Consider the following 22,247-nt stretch of genomic DNA (forward strand, 5'->3'; position numbering starts at 1 on the left):
TAATTAATTGATCATTATATGGTGATTGGGAAAACAAAGTCCATTAGGCTGAATCTCAAATCACTCCCTGAAAAATCCCCTTTCCAATTTGAGTTTTTGGCTAACTGAACAACAAACATTTTCCCTTTGATTAGTCCTGTTTTCCTTGGTACCACATTAAAGTCTCTGATTAAAACCAGCCAAAATACATAGATCTACTGGGGGAGTATTCACATGGTATCATCTTCTTCACCGTGAATTACAGACAATTCCTGTGGCTGTACATGCAAGTCTTGAGTGGAAGTGGCAATTAGACCTATCTCAAGATTAACTACATGGAAACTTGTCTACTGCTTTGGCCTCTTTGCTAGGTATAAATGCAAACTTCATGAAATCCTTACTCTGGAAAAGCATTTGCTACATCTTGCGTCAGTCCTGGTTCACATGCCAGCCGCAGGAGTCAATTGCAAGACCAGATTAGGGAATCACAAAAAACCTTCATTGTATTAAAACCTTTTAGGAGCCTATGCTGCTTGTTAGCTACCTGAGATAACTGACACTCCAGCTCCAGCAAAGTGGCTGGAGTGCAGGTTAAATAGCTGGTGCCAATAACTAAATTAGATATTCTCAACAAAACCTGACGTTAAGATAAGAATCACACTGATTCACTCTCAGCTGGCCTCAATCTACCCCCCTGCCTGTGCACCCAGAATTAACCACAGGACTCCTGCTGATGTTAAAGTTAATTTAAATGTAAATCTAGATTAATCCCAGATATAATCCCATGTTCAAAATGTTGCACATTACATACATTCTACTTTTATAAAACCAACTTGAGACCTAGGACTATAATCTTCCTCAAAAAAATATTATTTGCGAGAGTAGTGAACTACTTAGTAGCTCCTAGAACTATGTCAATAAAAGATTCAGACTTTTACTTTTGGTTAACTTTACAAGACAGTCTTTTAAGAGTAACTTTTGTTTAATGTAACAGGGAAGCATTGTAGAAGTAATAGTAACAGGATGTTCCCGCAAGGAAGAAAACATTAATATGAATTATAACATCATAAAGGAACATGAAATAATGAAGCTGAACTTGTGGGAGTATAAAGTAAATTGTATCATGAAATTGTATTCATATTCATGATTACCTCACCATAGTAGGATAGTAAGATTTTGGAATATTTAATTTTACCAGATACCTTTATTGAATTTCAACCTATTTTTTTGCTGTAAAGGACTCTCTTAGCCACTCACATCATTATGGATAAACAGTGATCTTCATTCTTAAGCAATCATGGATTACTTTTCACTGCTTGTCAACTTCCAGTCATTTGCTGAGAGAATACCCTGGTTGTTGTGGTTGTAGTGGGGTAGTGAATATCTATTTTAAAAACAAAGTTACAACATTATTATTAAATAATGCATTTTATTATAGTATTATTTAATCATTTGAAATGGAAAGTAAGATTTAAACTGAAAAATAACCCTCCAACCCCAAAATAGAGATGTTATTCTGTCCTCTGAAGAATTGTAAATACAATTAATTATAGTTATGTTGTTGATTTTTTTAATTAGTGAAAGATCATGGATAGAAATTAGTGTCTGTTGAAAAGGGTGAGAGTCTGTGTCCCCATGAGTTACATATTTCTGTACTAATAGTCTTCAAATTTACATGGGAAGCAGTAAGTGATTTTTTCCAGTTTTAAGAATTCTTATGCAGATGGGCAAACATGGAAAGGAGGTATGCCTGAATTTGTGTGTTTTTTTTTTTCTTTTAATTACAGCTTAGAATACTTTTAATGTTGGTTTTCTACTTGTTTATATGTAGTAGGGCAGTAGGAACTCCTATCTTGTCTTCTAATACAAGCTGGTACCCACTGCTGGGATCTGCAGTATCATACCTCTGTGAAAAGTCTTCCTGTAGCTCCTCTTTTAGAAGGATTTGGGTGCTGATCTGTTCCATTTAAAAATCTTCAGAGATCCAGACTGGATGCAATACATAGGACCAACCTGAAAATAATCCAGCTTGTTGCTTGTACTCCTTTGTCCTCCACTAAATCATTAGTGTGGTGAAAAAGTTTCCTTCAGAACTTCCTTGAAAGCAAATTATTATTGATTGTAAAAAAAATCTACTAATGAAGAGAGAGCTTTTACTGTGGAGGTAATTGTAGACAGATAGTCATGTTTAAAAAGAAAACCAGACAAATCAGGCTTCAATAACAAAAACACTCCCATACAGTTGAGAAAAAAAAAAAGAAAAGAATTATGAGCAGAAACAGAGTGGGTAGAGAGCAGCTGTATCATATTCATGTTTTTATGCTTCCCTCAGAGGAGTGTATTCGAAACAGTGTTGCTCAAAGGGGAAAAATGTGTTTAAAAAAAAAGAAGCATGATAGTGAAATTTTGTGTTTTACAAATTTACTGGTATCATAACCATAGATAGAAACAAAAGATCTTCTTGTTTCTATACCTATGGAAAAAAGGCTGGCAGTGATGAATCATTAAATTGCAAAATACATGTAGGATGAAATTTTAAAAGATGGTTAAATAAAGGAAATAGTTTCATAAGGATTTCATTTCAGAAAAGGAATTATTAAGCTGTCATTGGCTATATACAGAGTTTGATTTCAGGGTCCGTGTAACAATACTGTATTTGTAAAAACAACAGAAGCTTAGTTTTAGGATGGAATGGAATAAAGTGTTATTTTAGGAAGGGAATGATACTCAAAAATTGAAATTGAGTTGCAGAAAACAATACACGATGTGTGTGGCACTAAGTGAAGTTAGTGGAAACCAATGTCTTTCGGTAAAAAATACGACCTATTAATCTGAAAGAGGGCAAGGTTAGAACTGTGCACGTAAAGCAGTGGTGTAAATGCGGATAGTAATCTAAATGGTAACAAAAGGTAATGCTGATCATTTTGCCAGATATCTTTCCATTTTTGATTACATATCATGTGATATTACCTGTTTTGCTGTAAACTTGAAGTATTACCAAATGTTGGGGAAAGAGGTTGGTTTCATTGCTTGTGTAAGCGTTGCTCTCTCTCCGCAATTCAGAAAGGGAATCAAAAAGTTCCTCAGAGACCAGTTAGTGTGCTTTAACTGCTTTACCTCTCAAGGGCTGTGGATTTATTTAGGTTCATCTTGCAAAAATTATATATGGGTTTTCAAGAATCTCTTTTCCTCTCTTAGCCATAAAGATCAATAAAAGCCAAACTTTCCAATGTATCTTTAATAGCTAATATGTTCTGGATAGTGCAGGAGGATGACTAATTTTTATTTTAATGTTCTTAGTTTTGTAAGCTTATCTCTTCAATATTTAGTGATGATGTCACGTAACTTTGATGTGTAATCACAGCGAAGCCTCACATACTGATACATCAGCACAACAACCAGCGAGTAGGTGCCCTGTCCCTGGAAACGTTCCAGGTCAGACTGGACAGGGCTCTGAGCAACCTGATAGAGCTGTAGGTCTCCCTGTTCGTTGCTGGGAGGTCAAACTAGATGGCCTTTAAAGGTCTCTTCCAACGATTCTGTGATTCTATGAGGAAAAAAAAAGGGGGGAGGGGAAAGCAGTTCATCAGTCTGTGCTTTCTTTGACCCTAAATGCCAGATTCTGAGGGACTTGATTCAAACATGTATGTGCAGGTCATTAGAAGTTTGCTTTTACTGAAGAATGTACAGCAAGTTTACCATCCTGTGATTTGCCACAGATAGACTTGGTGCATCTTTGGAGAAAGATGGGTCTTTTCCGTTTTCCTGCTGAACGCTATGTGTTTTGTGAGCATACTGAGGATTTGAACATTCTGCCAATGTGACTGTTCACCTTATGATGTGAGTCTTTCTGGCTAGTGCAAACTAATTTGACCCATGAGGGAGAAAGTGGAATAAGTTGTTTCACTAATTACTACCTACTTTTGCAAGTTGATGGAAGATTCCAAGTTGGAGATCTTTTTAATTTATTTTTGTTGTAATAGAAGATGCACGAAAGATCTTTCAACCTAATTCAGTACTCTTTATGGAAGTAACACTGTATATTATGTAGCAATAAAATGATCTTGTCCCAAAAATATTTCCATTCTGAGTAGACATAAAGCTGAGAGAGACATTACAACTGTGGGGACACAAAGTGATAGTAAGAAAAAAAATTGCAGAGTTAGCTTTTGCAGGGCTAAAAACTAAACTAGGAGTTTCTCAGGCTGTATCTAATTTCTTCATAGGAAGAAATAAAGTCTTTACTTCTTACTTCAATCTCATATACTTAATGTTCTCTAACAGCATTTGTATATGGCATACTGACATCAAACCTCTTGGAATTATGGATGATCCAAAAAAATCAATACTTGATTTGACTTGTAATTCATCATTTCATGAGTCAAAAGAATGCCTCTAAAAGCAGCTGTATGCTCTTTGGCAGGATTCAGCCCTTAGAACTATCATCTAAAATATTTCAGTTTAGCCTCAGTTAAGAGTCAGCACCTATATGAGTTACAAAATGGTCCTATTTAACTGATTTTTCCTTACATATTGCACGAACAGCATGTAAGCATATCTACGGAATGGTTAATAGAAATATTCCCCAATACTTCTTCACCCAATACTAAACTGTATTAGTTGGAACCTAAAATGAAAGTGTGCTTCACCAGTGCTATATTATTGATACCTTTCTGTGTACATATACTTAAAAATATAAGTTAGAAAGGGTAGTGGTTAAATATTTTAAATAAGTCTTTATAGTATCATCCGAGCAATGTCAAATACAATTTTTATTTTAAAAGATTTTGTTGGAATTTAGTCTTTGAAAATATTAATAACAGCTTACAGCAGGTAGGCTATAAAATAACACTGTATGCTGTCTATTTAGTTTCTGGTTGAAAAAGCACAGCAGTACTTTAGTTCATTACCTTTGAAAAAAACAGTAACAAGATAATACAGCTGCCTCTGATTAAGATGTAAATTCTTTCTAATTAGAATGTAAATTCTTACATTTAAATGAAGACATCAATTGTCAGGATGCCATATGATATCTTATTCCACCTTGCCTGAATGAGGCCCTCACTGTTCATCTATGGCACTAAAATAGTTTTGCAATCCCTTTGTTCTCTGATTCTTGTAATATTCTCTCTTCATGTTCCCTTTACACATTGCTTTTGTTTGTTTTCCCCCTGCATCTGATATTGTTGTGTCTTGGGATTTTGCAGAAATTTGGAATGAAAATTGAGTTCAGTCAGTGCCAGTATTTGCTTGTGCCTCAATTACTTCTGCTGAATTTTCCTCAATGCAAATCAGGCAGGTTGCATAAAGTGGTGCATGTATTTGAAATAATTAATTTTCCGTAAAATGATGGATCAAGTCCAATCAACCTTCATGAAATCTAAATAAAAGAATAGAGAATTAGAAATTAATTAACATTTTGTGTTGCTAGTACTTTATTATGCAGTCTAAACTATAAATAATAAGTTGGGTTTTTGAGCATAACTTTTTGTTATGAACTGTTGATGATAACCTTTGACATAATCATCTTGTTAAAATATATCAGTGTAAGTATACTAACATAAATTGAATACCACAAAAAGGCATTGTAAATTAATAACATATTTTAAAGTAGAAAATTACAAGTTACGCAGAGTTTAATAATTGACCCGTTAATCATTTCTGTATCTAAGATTCTTCCCAAAGTTGGGGCAATGTTCGTCTACTAGTTCGAATTAGAAGTGTTTAATTTGGTGTTATGTGGGCTGTAACACTCTTTTTAACCGAGAACATATCTTGAGTTTTATTTTGTTTTTGAAAAAAGCTGTTGCTAATCACATATCTATGCAGCAGAAGTTTACTTTCTTCTTACTAACACGGGCCTTTTGTTGCTACTCAAAGTCACTCTTCATTTCCTCACTTACGAGCCGTGTTAATTTTGATATGTGTTTTTTACAGAATGCTTCGTGACAACGTGACTCAGTGTTTATTAGCCTTGGTCACAGGTAGTGACACCATTTTTGTTAAAATGGCCCAACTATTGTAAATGGCAGAAGAAAATCTGAAGTAACGCATGTATATAATCAGTGACTGTGTTGTATAAATACTATTCACAATAGCTTTCTGTACAGAAAGGTGCTATTGTGAACTAGTTGGTAGTAGTAGTACTAATTCATATGGTGACTCCAGTTAGATTAATATGACTGTATGTACTTAATTACTTACATAAATCTAAGTAGATTTTCAAATATTTACTTAGATTTACTTAAAACATTGAACCTAGTGACCAGGTAAAGTTGAGTGTAGTTTTTAAAAGTTGAAAAATGTTTTGGTAACAATAGTTAACACTGGTATTAGCATCGTTTATTGCTCACGGGCTCTTGCCATAATATCTTTCACGAAGAGTACTGCACTAGTTTTCCCACACTGAATTGTAGCAGGTGTTGCTTTAGTAACAAACACAAAGACTGAGCTTGTGTGTTAGGAGAGAGTCATAAAGGAGTCTCTAATGGTTTTTTTTTTTTAGGTTGTCACAAGCAGAGGAGCACAATGTGTTAGAAAAGTGTGACTTACTGAATACAAATATTTTATTTACTTTTCTCCTTTTACCCTTCAATACAATATATTCCTGTATTAGATAGTTATAATACGCTTAGGACAATCTCATCAAAATATAAAATAAGACACAGTCTTTCAAATCTCTTTTACTCAGATAGGAACTATAAAAATGCTCTAACTTTTACATCCAAATATACCATTTCTTATTTTGCAGTTCTCAGAATCACCACAAAAGGATTTACTCCTTTGAGACGTCCAGTCATGTAAATGGTTAATCATTTGCTACACAAATAGCATTGTTTTACTGAGCAACTAAACTGTGCATTAAGTAATTTGTAGGATGGAGCAGTATAGAAATTTTATAATTCACGAGAATTAGGATATCTTGCACATGACGGTCTCCAGTACACAATAAATTTGGGTATCTTAAGTGATTCTGACAGTTTTTACAACAAATATATTGAAAAATTGAATATATAAATAACATCAAAGTAGGTCTGATGATGTATTGTCTGGTGTCAATCCTTAGTACTGTAATTTCAGAGAAAACTGGTGAAATATTTCTGTATTGTATATGGAGAACTTACTCTGAAATCCAGTTTGCTATCCACACGCCTAGGTTAGAAGAGAATTGCAGTAAATATGAATCTGTACTCTTATGGAGCATAGTTTGGGTTTTGTTAATATTCATTTGAAAAAACATTTACTTGTAGGGAAAACTGATGCATTTTGTTGAAGGAAAAAAATATACCATGGTCTTGGAGAAATTCAGTAATTTCAGGTGGGGCTAATCATTGCCATTTAAGTGCTAAGAAATGACTGTATATTCAGTAAGTGGCAGAGAAAACAAGTTCTGTCTTTTGAGGTTATTGTATTTAACTGAATAATTATTACATATATTTGTCCTAGAGTGCTTTGAATGCTTTATTTTCATTTGCACTGTTCCAAACAGGTAATGGATTACTGTGTTGAGTTTCATAATGGTTAGTAATTCTCTTACTGGACAAGCGGGAAATAACTGATTGGCTTGACAAGTGTATTGAAAGTGGCAGAGAGTAAGATCATTTTTGCCCAATTAGAGTGACATCCAAAAAACATGGTACAGATGACACATTAAGAGAAATAAATCTGTGTACTGAGTATTTTTCGTATGTAAAATCAGCTCAAAGTCTGTAGAGACTGAGCAGATTTCTAGACTTTCTGGGAATTTACTAGAGAAAGAACAAATGGCATCATATACAGAAAATCTCTTTATGTTGCTTCCTTCCTACAAAATATCCTGTGTTGCGTCTAGAAGACAAAGAACTTTACAAACACAGTTACACTTGCTTTTTTTTAACATAATTTTAAGTATTTTCCAAATGAGAGAATTCCAAAATGCAGAGAGTAGAAACCAGTTCCTTCTTGAATTTGTGTTTGGTGCTTTTATTGTCTTCTACCTCATTCTGCATTTCTTTTAGGTATCTTTCTCTAGCAGAAAAAAAAAAAAAAGAAGTTTTCTCTGACATTTCATTCTATTAATCAGCTTCACCAGCGTGACATTCATCATAGACTAATTGCATCTCTACAGCTTTCCTTGAAATCCAAATCTGTATTAGTTCTTTTTCTGTGAAAGGAATCCCATACTCTCCTGTTTCTTGATGGAGTCTACTGCCATATCAACAGATGTTTAAAAGTGTAAGCTTAGTAAATTTGGGAAGTAATCTTTATACCCTGGCATTAACTAATTTAGTTATCACCTTCAATAAGTTCTAGAATTGATCTGCCTTTTGCGGCTAGCCTGCAGTCAGTGTTACATTTTCTGATGCATCATATCTCAACTGTAATTACAGTCTTTGCTGAGCTCCTCAGCGTGTAAGCAGAGAAGGTAGATTTCATTCTAAGTCATAACAGGCTTATATCTCTCCTTCTCTAACTCTGTCTCTCATGGATGCATCTTTCTCAGATCTGTCGGAAATTTTCATCAGTCCTTGTCCTGTCTAGCTCTGAACATTTCCTCTTCATGTGTCATTTGTAAGGTTCTCTGAACTGGGGAGCACTGCTCTGTAACAACAGCTGTGTATTTCAGTTTGATGTGGTCCCTTTGCCAAGGGAAAGGATCTCTGCTTTCTCCCTCCTTTTTATTTATTATTTATTAGTATATTACATCGCTAGAGCCCAATGCTTGCGTCTCGGGGGCTTTTTTCCAAAGTTGTGTCTTCTATGTGACTCAGCATCACCAAGATCACCTTCTTCACATTTCAGTGCAGTCTGTATTAAATCCTGCTATATCACTACAAAAGTCCTCCAAGCTATTTCAGCTCTATCTGTAAATCAGAATTTCTTAGTAACAAAAGATTTGTTTTGCCTCCTGGTGTTATTCCATCACTACCTAAATTGATAAGAGAACTTTGTAGAGCTTAGGTGTCATTGCAATCAGTTTTTAGAACACTTTAGCTAACCTTTGGATTGAATATCAGTCTACTTTCCCTTTTACAAATGAATTGATAGGTTTGAGGGGGTTGTTCTGAATTTTGAAACCTTTAAATATTTCACGAAACAATTTTACTTGTCTCCACCAAGGAACTGCAAGGCAAACTGCCAGAGTTTATTGTAGTAATCATTTGTCTCTACATTTGGTGAGGAAACAAAGACATTCTGCCATATTAATGGGGAAACATCTGCCCTTCAAAAGAGAGAAGTCTGATTAAATAAAAGAGAATAACTTATACTGTCAGTACGAGAAAGAGTGTGGAATAATTAGTGAGAAATTATAGGTCAGGTGTAGGGTTTCTGTGACATTTTTGGTCTCTTTTATTAGTCCTGCCAGTTTTTGCCAAAATGTAGGCATAGATTAGAACTTAAGTTTAAACTCTCACTTTAGATAGACCTGTCAAAGACATCTGAAAGACTGAAAACTCAGTGATGAAAAAAAAATCACGTACTATGATCTTTGTAGCAAGATCCCCATTACAAAATGATGACTACCTTTTGTACCTACCTTTTGTACCTACCTTCCACAATCACAGGAGGAAAACCTTCTACCTCACATCCTGTGTTACACAAGACAAAATTAATTAAATTCGTGTTTACAATAATTGTGTTATCCCTTTTACTTGGAAGTGGAGAGGTGATGGAGACAGAAACAAGTATTTTGAGGAGAGTTTTTGGTAGAGCAGATGAAAGCAGTGCTGAGTGTACAAATAAGTGCATAAAAGCAGTTAAGACAGTTACTTTGGACTTACACAGCTTTATTTTGCCTAATATGAACATTAGGTTTGGCTTTTGCATATATTATGCCCAAAATATGTTGTCAAAAAGCCATCTTCTGAATAAATTTACTTAAATTACCAGTTTACATAGACCAACATAATTTAAGATGAGGTTTTAAAATTATACAGAGTAGAAATGACTTTTGAACATAGTTCATGTGTCTATAAATTTAATTTTCTTTATTAATTTTTTTAAAGGTTGAGAATTGGCTTCAAAACTGTTTATATTAAGTAGTACTAAGTAGTGATTTTTTTAAAAAATAGGCAGAGTCTTGTTGTTTTTGTTTGTTTTGTTTTGTTTTTGCATTAACGTGGTAGATTTATACTCAAAGAATTAAGGCAGACACTTCAGAAATGCAGCTTTCACCAAGCATGGATATCCATCACTGACTTTCCCACTACCATCAACTAGACTGAGCTCATCAGCCTTCATTATTACTGTAGTAAAGACGCTGATGCATTAGGAATTTATTTATAGAGACTTTTCTCACTGAATTATGACATGCAAATAATATGTGGTCTTATTTTAAGAAAGGTTCCTACACTTCTGTCTCCCCCGTCATATGGGTTTATCAGTTAACTCTTTTCTTCTCATCAGTGAATTTCAGTCTTGCTACTCAAATAACTTGCTGATGTATCATAACTTTTCCTTCTGCATGGATTTAGATGTAGCCTGTGCCACAATATGGACCCAGAATATTTTTCATAGATGCCATAGACACTGTGCGCTATGTTTTGTCTGCTCCTAGATTGCTTGATTGTTCTGAAATCAGCATCGTATATGAAATGTATGATACTTTTTTGAAGAGGAAGTATTTCTTTCACTGCCTTGTGGAAAAGACCTGAGGAGGAGATGGGATTATTTGAGTCCATTTTCATGAAGTGATTTCTGTCCACAAATTGGACCATATTTCCAAGGATTTAGTCTCCCATTGTTATTCACCTTATAGGAACTGGCTGCATTTGAAATTGGGTGGCTACTTCAGGCTGATACTTTCTATTATCTTCATCAGAAAAGTTGAATCATGATAGGCTATGAATAGTATTAGGTTATTTTACTAAACATTCTCACAGAAGTTAATTAACAGTGGAATTATTTTTTTACATAATTTACAGTATGTGTTACCACTGAAGATGCTCGAAATAAGCAGTAAACTATGTTAACGTATAGATACTGAATATTTTATGCAAATGTGCAGAATTTGAAAACACATTGTGAAACTGTCTTTTTCTTCTAAGAGCATGTAGATATCCCTCTTAGTGCAATCATTACAGCGTATCAAAATGAAGATCAAACCATACTCTTGTCAAACTCCTAATGAAAACATTAGAAATAAGCATAATTTCACTGATCAAGCTCTAGCTTGACAATGTCAATAGCAAGCAGACTATCACAATATGGTTCAGAAATTGCTTTGTTGCTAACTGGGAGTCAAAATATAATTGAAGGATTCCTTAAAAAAAAGTGTTTGTTTATACTTTGAATCTGTTGTCATAAGGAAAAAGCAGATACCAACTTTTCTCATTCTTGTCTGATTTATCTCAGTCTTTATGTGAAAGACTCCTTTCATATGCTTAAAACTGGGGGTATTTCAGACAAGCTACACTTGTAACTTATCCACAGAAAGAAAACTTTTTGTATGCACAGTATGACTTGAGCAGGTCTCTAGAAGAATAAAGTTACACAATAATTTTAGTAAAATGATGTGATCTTCCACTTCCATTGGGATGTGGTATAGATGCCTAGGTGTTCCCTTCTGCTTCTTGTTTGTCTTTCTGTTTATTATTGTACCGTACATGTGCTTGTCATTGCTCTCAGGTTCTTCATACCAAAGCTATTTAGATGATCTTTCCCACCATCCAATATTGAAGTGAAGATACCTCTGTTTTCATTCTGTTAGCATAAAGTCAGCAGACTTTAGCAGGTTGCTAAACTGGCTGTGTCAAAATAATTGTGATCTTGTCATCACTATTAATAATTTTTTACAAGCACTAGGTAGTAATAGAAATAATGAAACCATTTTTAAAATAACCATAGTGGAGAGTGAAGGAGAAATAGCAAAGTGTAGCATTATGTCATATGTTCTTATAGATATCTACCCTACACCTCGTTCCTCCTCCTAATTATTTCTTCTGTCTTTCCAAGCATTAGTAGGAAGAGAGAAGTGAGAGCGCATTTGCTAGAGGAATGGTAGACTCCGAGTGGGAGTTATCATGCCCACACATAGTGCTGCTGATCCTACTTCATCCCACTTACCGCTGTATTTTCATTATGAGCTTGGATTCTGTTTCCCTCTTTATTACAAGGATGTTACAGTTCTTTATTCTTCACTGACAGCTGGCAACAGGTAATGCTGGCTGTTATTTTGTTCACCCTAGTCAAGCACATTCATTTCCAAATATAACCATGTTTTGTTTGCTGTATTTTGTTCTTGGTGTGGTTGAATGCCATCCTTGGAAAGATGTGCATTGAGCTAGTATTGAATAAGTGGCTTGCCTTCGGCATTCATGAGTAAATTCTGTAGTTTTTGTTTCAAGGCTTTGACATGTCATCAAGTGTAAATCTATTCTAATGCCAAAATCCCTCTTGATGTCTGATGCCAATCAGTAGCTTTTCATCTTGAAAAAGGTAGTGAATAATTTGCCCTGCGGATATTACACAGATACCATATATGGTAAGAAACAAAGAGGGGAATCCCATACCCATTTTTTAAATTCAAATAATCATGTTAGACCAGTTTGCTTTCCTAAATACCATTGGTAGTCTGGTACATTTTCTTGCTTTCAAGTGAATATTGAATACTTGTCTAATTTGCATATTTTCGATGTGTGGAAACAATATACTCTTTCTGCTGCAGTATTTTATTTCAAGAGCAGTGGCCAACATGCTGAAATATGTGAATTTTATTACATTTGTTATTTTAATAGGAAGCTCAAATCTTTTACCTCTTTCGGCTTCATTAGGTTTTTTTTTAAGAAAAAATAAATAAAAGGCATTTGCTGTATAGGAAGGTCAACATTTGCTTTGTGAACGCAGTTTGCACCCATGATTTTGAATTTCAATGAACTGTAAGCCCTAAGAGTGTTGAATTAAAGGCATAAAACACTGTAGTTCACTCAAGAGCTCAAAAGTATGTAATTTCTTTCCTTATAAAGGAGGCCTACTGAAAACCTAATGAACGTGTTTATATAGCTGAATGGCACTCATATCGTTGGTACTCTGAAGAAAGAAGCAAGCAGAGCTTTGTATTTAACTCCTTTTCAGACTGAAATATTACAAGATTTTAGGGTGCTCAGGACTGTTGTGATTACCTAATCTGACCTCCTGTGTAACACAGGTCATGGTATTTTGCACAGTAATTCCTGCATGAGGGTAGATACATTCTTCAGCTGTAGTAGAAGTTTTTGTTCTGAGTGTGATTGGCTTCAACTGCCACCTCATGTTAAGTCCCATATTATTCATACTATTAATACCAATATAGGAGATTGTCCTTATAACTTGTAGTTATAGCCTTTCACCCAACGTTACTCAAAACAGTTTGCATACTTTAATTAAACTTCAAGATATTCGTATTTTAAAATGACAAGTCATGTATATCATTTTCAATGTACTCAGGAATAGAAGTCATAATCTTTTGGTTAAACTAATCATAAGACATTAGTTAGCTGATTCACTAACCAGTGATGATTTTAGGCTGAAAAGTCTGATGATAATTCCAGTGAACTCAAATCGATGTTTAAAGGTTTTGCTATTGATTACTGGGGTTCAAGTTGTCATTTTAAAATCATCAAGAGTGCTGTATTACATACTACATGCATATATTGTCTGCCTCCATGCATAAGAGATCCCAAAGAGCTGTTAACAACTAAGTTTATATGGGAAATCATCCATATGTTATTTAACTGAAGCATTCATTAAGGAATGAAAGGCAATTGTTTTCCAAGCCCTGAAAACTAAAATTTGTTTTGGAAAAATGTAAAAATTATTTTATCCGAGTAAAATATCTGTTAGCATTAAAGTAGGCAAAGATTAATTAATGATCAAGGGTAGGATTTTGCTAGATTGGAGTTAATAGCTGACCCCTTCAGAAATATATTCTCTAATACTCCTTGACAGTTTACTTCTAAATCTTGTATCTTCTCTGAGGGATCCAACAGTAAGACTGATAATCTGGTAACTAAATGCTAAAGAGTAAGTAATCAAGTAATAATATGCCATTTTCCATTCCGTTTTCTTCCATGTGATAAATTGATCACCTGCTTCCAGTTAATGTCAAGATATTGCCAGCACTTTTTACAGTTTTGTTCATTTACTGGTGTCCGTATAGGCAAACTCAAGTGGATTTAGCAGTGGGACAACAACTGCAGCATAAATAAAAAATACCACACTCTAAATCCAGTCTCTACAATGCTCCTCAGTGCTCTTCAGTGCTACTCTTATAGGAAACTGTACGTAATATTTCTCTTCACTAAACTGTTTTGCTATTATTTTTTATATTTGATGATGATTTTGATTGAAACTATTTTTGATGTTTATAAAGGTAAACCTTTATAATGTAATGATATAATCAAGTAGGAACCAGTGAGCCATAGGGACCCATAAGTATACAAATACAGTGAGCAGATATTCTTTACTCTATCCAAACAGACACCTGGCAGAGAATAAACATATAACATGCAAGTAAAACAAATAAAGAAATTGACACCACCAAATGTCGTATTAATGGATTATTCCTCTGTTTTCATTTGGGGGAGAGGAACTTAAACGATAAGCTAAATTAAGAAAACAAAAGCATTGAGCCCAAAAGGATGCTGACAATGGGGTAAGAGAACAGAGCACATAGATGTTAAGTGAGGCAGGGGATTAGGAAGTGAGAGGGTTGGAGCAAACTGTACAGGCCAGAGGAATACTGCCCAAGTATGAGCTTTTCTGAATGTCCAAATCTTGCTACTTCAACGTCTTTTCCTACAGTTCTGAGGTCTAGCTAGGTGTGGGTAGTTTCTTCCTCCCTTTTTCCTTTCCAAGCAAATTTCCTACTGTGGGATAAGAAAATGGCTTGTCATTTGTGGGTCACTGTGCTGCAGCATGTACATGGGCTGGGAAAGGCAGTCTCTGGATGGCCTCCTTCTACTGAAAACCGGGCTGCTTATTTTTGGGTGATACAAGAGATCTCAATACTGGAAAAATTGGGTTTTCTCAATTGTGAAATCGTACATTGTATAGATAGATTGGAGAAATAAATAAATTGGAGAAAAATGGAAATATGTCTTGAAGAATCAACAGGGTGATGATGACAGGAATCAACAGGAAAGTAACTTAAGGGATGTATTGAGATCTAGAGTGAAGGAAAGGAGTGTCCAAGGGTGATCATTTTTGAAGTGGATAGGTAAATTACATACTTCAAGAGTTATATTAAGAACAAACTATTATATTTCATTGGGTTGGAAGATTTATGTGACTATTAACATTTTATTATTTACTTACTTTACATAGTAAATTGAAATATATATTAATCTTTCAATTCCAACCATCGTGTAAATTAATTCAGTAAAAAAAGTTAACTACTTACTTTTTAACTTACTTTTAACATTTGATCATCAAATAGATCTAATTTCTTTAGTCCAAAGGTCATGTTTAAGCGATGGGTTACCACTTCCAATCAAGCTTCGCTTCACCAGAGGCCTCATCTTGCATTGCTAAGTGACTACGATGAGGCTGCATTCAGTGGCGCTGAGCATGGATGTAATCTGAGATCTGGATGTAAATGTTTTGTTTGGATTCTTTAGTTTTCTGCTCTATCACGGCAGGAAAAGGACATATGCGATGAAAGCCTGTGGTCTCCAGGAACAGTGCTCTGCTGCTGAAAACAATTATAGGGAATGGTTGCTGGGCAATCAGCCATCAAGTAAACTAAGGTCCCTAAGCTTTCCCATACTTATCTTGATTAATGATTTAGCTAGTCATAAAATACAGTGTATTTGTAATTGAAATAGAATACTTGATGTTCTTCAGCAGAAATAAAAAATATGTCTCGTGTAAAAGCCGGCGCTTCAGGTTGAAATAGGCTGTAATTAATATTACAAATAAAATCAAGTGATACAATTCTCTAGTATTTTTTAGTGGCAAAACCTTTTACATTTACAATGACAAATAGTACAAAAAATATCGAATTTGTCGAATTTGCAGTTCACTTGACACTTTATGGTTTTATTTTTTTTTAAGATCGTTACCTGCTTCTCAATTGTAGGGTTTTGGCAATAACAAGTTCTGATCCAGCTTTGAATAGCATTCATAGAATGCTTTCCAAGCTGCACAGTGCATGGATTGAGATCTGAGAGTCAAATGCTACTCAGAAAGGCCAAATATCATGTTATACAAAATATTTATCAAATTTGCTTTCTTCTTTAGTGTAGCTACATCTTGTTAGTAGGAAAATATCAAAATAAATAGTAGCATACCAAGGTGGTGCTTTTGTTATTCTGTTTGAACAAATGTAAAACAATAGTCAAAACTATCTCTACTAAGTTCTGTAAATGTATTTAAGGATTTAAAAAAAAAAAAAAACACATATACATGAGATACAAACTGCCTTCTAAGTGTCCATGTAAATTTTCCAACAAAAATATGAAAGTGACATTCATTCACAATGTCAGAAGAATATTATTTTTATGCTTTGGCTCTTCTGGCTTAACACATGCACTAACTTCTTCATGATTTGTTCTATCTTAGGGCTATTTTCAGCATAGTCTTTTTATGGGGCTATATTATGTATAAAAATACAGTTTTCTTGACATGTAACATATGTTCATAGGACCATAAAAATGCTTCATCTTTTGAGGGCCCAGGATCATTATAAATGTCTAAATTATTAAAAGACAAAACATTTTATTTTTACTGTGGTAAAAGATTTCCATAGTTATCTTCTGAAAATTGTTCTCAGAGAACAAGAACCGTGGTTAGCTAAATGTTAGCTAAACTTACCTAGCTTAGGTGAATTGCCATTGCAAGTATACTACACCTACATAATAGGAAATAAGTGCATTTGTGTGTGTGTGTATTATATATGTTTTCTATATATATATGCTCTATAACCTTCAGAGGAAAAAAAGATTATCTACTTTAACTCTTTCAGTTTTAGGTCTTATACACACTCATGAGATTTTGCTGCTTATTTATCTACTTCCTAAAATGCCAGAAGTTTTGCAAACACATTTTAACACAATGTCTTGCTTGTGAAATAATTATTACTGAAGTGGAAAATAAGGCAAAGAAAAATGAGAAAGTGAGAATTGCCAAAAAGTAGGCAACAATTTCCATATATATTTTATTAAAGTTTCGTCTTTATTTTGCACAGTTCTTTGTTATCTATCACTAATAGGTAAAAATCCTTAATGATTAATTCATTTCATCCAATACAGAGTAAAGAGCTTTACTGAACATCTTAGAAGAAACCAACTTATTTCATTTATTAGGTACATAAAAGGTTTTAGAGTGGGTAGTAGTAAGACGCTCTGATACCAGTCATACAGATAGTAATAGCATTTGGGTTGAAGACCTGATCTTCTTTGTGACTTTCTGTCTTTGATTTTCCATTGTGTAACACTGAGGGCCAGAAGAAACTGATATTTTAGTATTGTATTTTCCCCAGAACTTCATACAAAGATTTTTTTTCTTTGCAATGCATGAAAGAAAACTTATTACCTACTTAGAAGTCATATTCTTATTGCGTAAGGTTTTCGTTTTTTCTCCATTATTATCCAAAATGGTTGGCCAAAGGAACGCCTCAGTTCTCTTCTTGCCTGCTAACTGAGGCGCCACTCATATACCCAAGTACGTACACTGAAAAAATTGAATGTTATCTAATGGCCATTTAGTGAATACTTCACCCAATAAACATGATGTAAGAAACAGACAACAAGAGGTCTGTTGAGCTATATGGCAGTTAGGGATTGTGAACTTACAAAGAAACTGCAGAGAAATCAAATTTAATCTTCTTTAGCATTTGAGTCAGCGGTGCAGTTGCAGAACCTGCTTCATGCTATCCTAATGAGTCTTCTGTTCTCTTTTGCAAGGGTTTTGCAGGGGAACATTTTCATTAAAGTTTTTTAATCCATTTGATGCCAGTGTCTATTTTTAAGTGATTAATACATACTACAGATGTAGAAATGTAAAGGAGCAGGAGGTATAGCAGTCACTAATTTCTAGTAAGAGCCACATACATACTTACTGCACTTTGTTTCCTTTGATTTCTTGTGCCTTGTATATGAATGTTATTTGGGTATGGAAAATTTAACCAAAGTGTAGTATGAACTACTTAAAAATATGTTAACTAAATAACTGTAATATGTTACTGAAGAGATATGGGAGTTGACTTGCTGGGCAATAATTCCATGGGGTTTTTTGGAAACTGTTTCATAATGTGTTCTCCATCAGTTCTGCTATTCTTAACATGCTGGAGAAAAAAGGAAAGATAATGATCCAAGTTAAACATGTGAAAACTCTCAGGCTAGAAGCCCCAGCATTTTGCAGTGCATGCCCTACTTAGCAATGTCACACTGTGTATGTGATAAGATTGTTTTAGGCTCTTCATGACTCACTACTCACTTTTTCAAAGCTTCAGATATTTATGTTATATCAAAATGGAGGAAAAGTCCCATATAATTAGCTCTGTTTACTTTCATTAACAATTCTGCCCATATATTAAGTGAAAAGTTCTGTTTAATTAAGAATTTCACCTATGTACTAAGTGAAAGTATTTTTCCTTAGATGACCTAACTATAGCAAAATATTTTCGTTTTTGTTTCCAATTTGTTTGATTTCTGCTAAGGATATTCTGTTTCCAGCAATTGCTCCACCTCATAATTTTTGTGTTCCAAGTGAAAAAGTACTGTGTAATACTGGAGTTCTCATGCTGACTAGAATAATTTACTTCACCAAAAATAGTAAATTGGTATTTCTTACTTGGGTTCAACTATTCAGCGACAGTTGTGGAGCTGCTGGGATTATAAGGAAGTTCAGGGATGAAGTGCAAAGCAGGAAGATATGTCATGAACTGGGTTCCTAATGCTGATCTGATGTTTAGTCAAGGTTAACTTTTTTTAACCCCGTATTCTCTATAATATCTGGCAGATTTTTGGCAGCTGCCTGATGTTTCTGAAGCTGCAGCAGTGTAAAAGTACAGTGCAGGAACGTTTCTTCTAACAAACTGAAATAAAATAAACAAGCTGTTAGGTTCAGTAAGACTAAGCTAGATGACAAAATCAGACTCTCAGATCCTGGGACTCGTGGAAGTATTCTTCTAGTTTGTTTTTATTATAGTTGAGTTGATATTTTCTTGAATGAAACTTAATCCCTCCCGCAGTGGTGTTTTGCTAGTATACTTTTGGGCACAAGTTGTATTTTCCCGGAGTACAATCTACGTCTAGCTTGTAATAATAAATAGCTTCATAGAATTTACATAACTACCCTTAACATAGAAAATTTAAGTCTTGGCATTATTCAAGCAGCTTTCAGAAGTGCAAAGAGAGTACAAATGCGTGCTGTAATTCTCAGACAATTTGACTGAGTTGAACTGTGTATGCACGTTGCATTAGATAGACCCTTTGAATTTTAGATTTGCTAATAAAGTGGGAAATGAATGCATCATCCACAATATAGTGTGCACTACAATTGTGCTGTGGTTAGTTGACATTAAGTTTCAATTAGACAAGAATGTGACAGGAGCATTTAATTAGTCAATAAATATCTGCCTCTGGAAGTTGACAACCTGGAAAGTAGTCTGCTTTGGCATTTCGTATCCAGCACAAGTTCTGTCAGGCAGAGCATGTCATTAGGTGTTGTGCAAGACCTCACCTTAGATGGGAACACTTCAGAGCAAGTGGTTTTAACTTTGATTCTTGTTCTGCTGATGATGATACGTTGACAAGAAGGGTGGAATTTTTTAATGAGAAAAAATAAAAATGTTAAAGTCTTAAATAACAGTCTATGTCGCTGATGTCATGTTATGTAACACGGTGAACTGTCTTTTTCCTCTGCATATAATGTATGATACAGTTAAGAATTCAACACTGGAAGTTAAGTAGAAACTAATTAAAAGTATGTAACAATTTGTTCCTTAGAAATACTGTGATTAAAATCCAGATTTTATAACACAGTGGCATAAAAAAAAAATTCATTCATTTTCCATGCATTCGTTTTATTAAAAAGTGATTGTTTAAAACTATACTGCATTAATTCAGATAACGTTTTCCTTCTGAAAAAATATTAGTGCCTACCTATTTTCCATCCTACATGTGTGTAATTACAGTCATAGGAAATAAAGTTGGAAGTACACGACCTCTTGGGAAGTAAGGATTTTTAGAGTAGATCTTGGTTTGTAAATCTGTGCTTTCTCAGTTCCTGCGTAGTGGGAACTCCCCTAGGTAAAATCTTAAAAAATCAGCATTGACTGTAACTGTCTTTTCCTTTTTTGTTTCTATTTGCTGAAGAGCTGCCCTGATATCTGTTTAAAGACACATGCTGTAACAGTCATATTTAATGTTGAAATATATTGTCACTGTGCTTTGCAGTTTTTCAGCGCTAAGTTATAGTTGTGGTTTTGCTTTTTGTTTGTGTTTTTTTACGTGAGTGGAGACGTCTTCAGCTCACAGGCTTTGCGTATGATGTGCTTTACCTTTCACAAGTACACTTTCAAAGTGCAGATTCTAGTGGGAATCTTATCCCTCTGTTGCCTTGTTATTCTTTGGTAAGCAGTTTAGTGACTTCAGGAAGTGGCCCACATGAGGAGGAAGGCTCCTTGGAGAGATGCTGGTGGTATTCAGGCAAAGCAGGATGGTGCTGGGTGTGAGGGGCACCCAGCTTTAACCAGTGCCAGACAATGCTCACTTGGCTAGAGCTGTCTAAAGCCCAGAGCAGCAGCGATCAGGGACCGATAGACAAGGACATAGCAGCCAGCTCATCCTCTCTTCCTCATCAGAGTCCCTGGGTAACAGCTGAGGAATGGGAAAGTCCAAGAAAAAATAGTCAGCTGTTTTCTTTCCATGCCTTGAAGGATATTTTTAAGGAGGGTGTAGCATGAAGCGGTACAAAACAACATTACTTTTATTAGGAGGGTGTTGGAGGACTGGTAGGAGATTAGTGAATGGGAATATATTGGAATGAAAGATGATTTCTCAAAGAATTTATCAGAGTGAAAAAAAAATGGAAAGAGATCAGTGTTCTAGCTGAAGGTATTCACTTAGCACTGAAGAGACCATCGTGAAGAATAAGGAGAACCAGATCATTAGAAATGAAAAACTGAGATCTAAACTGGTAGCAACCAGGTGTTTCTCACAGATGCCACATACAAAAGATTCATTTATTTTACATCTCTGAAGGAAATGTTAAAATTAAGTGTTAAACATTGAGCACCAGAAATCAAGGAAAAACCACGTCAGTTATCAGTTATGCATGGAGGAAATCCTTTCCTGTGTTTATTCTTGCAGTGGAAATCCTGAGTTAGTTCTGGAGGCAGGTTGAGGACTTTTCTAGATTTCTGTTGCCATGGTAAAATCTAGTTCTCACTGCTAATGAAACTGGCAGGCCTGCTTCCTCCTAGTAGACATATGATCCTACCAATGAACACAGGATTAACCTGCTGATAAGTAACACCAAGGTATTTCTTCGGGCTTCCCTGTCCTTTGCTGCCTATGGATCACAGGGTGTGACAAAAGAAAAGGTATTTTCCTGGTAACAATCACTTCCACTCATGTTACAGAAAGCTCAGAGGAGCAGTACCCTACTTCCCTAGCAATAAGCTCTTTAAAAAAAGACTCATGCAATTTTCCCCTCGATACCAGTTCTAGCAATTCTAGTTGAATTAGATAATATCCTGCCTGTATTTTTCCACCTTTATATTTCCTATCAGTAAGGTGTATTTCTGCATTTAGAACTTAAATACTCCCATGATACAGTATACATCCAAGTCTGTCTGACTTGCTCTTTCACTTGATGCCTTAATGTTGGCATCCAAATACTAAGTCCAGTTTGTTCAGCTTTTGATAATCTCAAGATCCTTTCTCTTCCAAGAGATGTGTGTGGCAGCTGCACTGAATCTTCTCCATACGTTTTCCCTAAATCTCCGGTTCTTGCACACAGTCATGTCCAAATTTAGCCTATCATGGTATAAAATTTATCTGTCAAGTGAACTAACCCAGAACTGTCATTCTCACCATTTTAAAAACATCTACTATTCCACTGTGTTTAGATGTGTTTGTTATTGTGTGTGTTGCAAGCAGTTGTGTTTTTTAGGAAGAAAAAGGGCAGGTTCTCAGTGTTTTTAATGACCCACATTTTCTGTTTTATTCTATTCTCCAGTGGGTTTGTACTTTTTTTTTTTTCCTCTAGCTGTCAGCACTGACAGTTGTGTGCTTATCATCCCTTCCCCAAAATCTGAGAATATTTTCTGTAGGCTGTTCCTGAAATTCTTTAACCCAGGAAGG

The 22,247-nt window shown here is 34.9% G+C and overlaps 1 protein-coding gene across 4 annotated transcripts in view; it reads left to right on the plus strand.

The window, feature by feature from the left end:
• Positions 1 to 22,247, plus strand: part of ELP4 (elongator acetyltransferase complex subunit 4) — a 132,277-nt gene that overhangs the window by 92,393 nt on the left and 17,637 nt on the right. The window lies entirely within an intron of this gene.

This window comes from Gallus gallus, chromosome 5 (assembly GCF_016699485.2).
Source record: "Gallus gallus isolate bGalGal1 chromosome 5, bGalGal1.mat.broiler.GRCg7b, whole genome shotgun sequence".
In the NCBI taxonomy this organism is placed as follows: domain Eukaryota; kingdom Metazoa; phylum Chordata; class Aves; order Galliformes; family Phasianidae; genus Gallus; species Gallus gallus.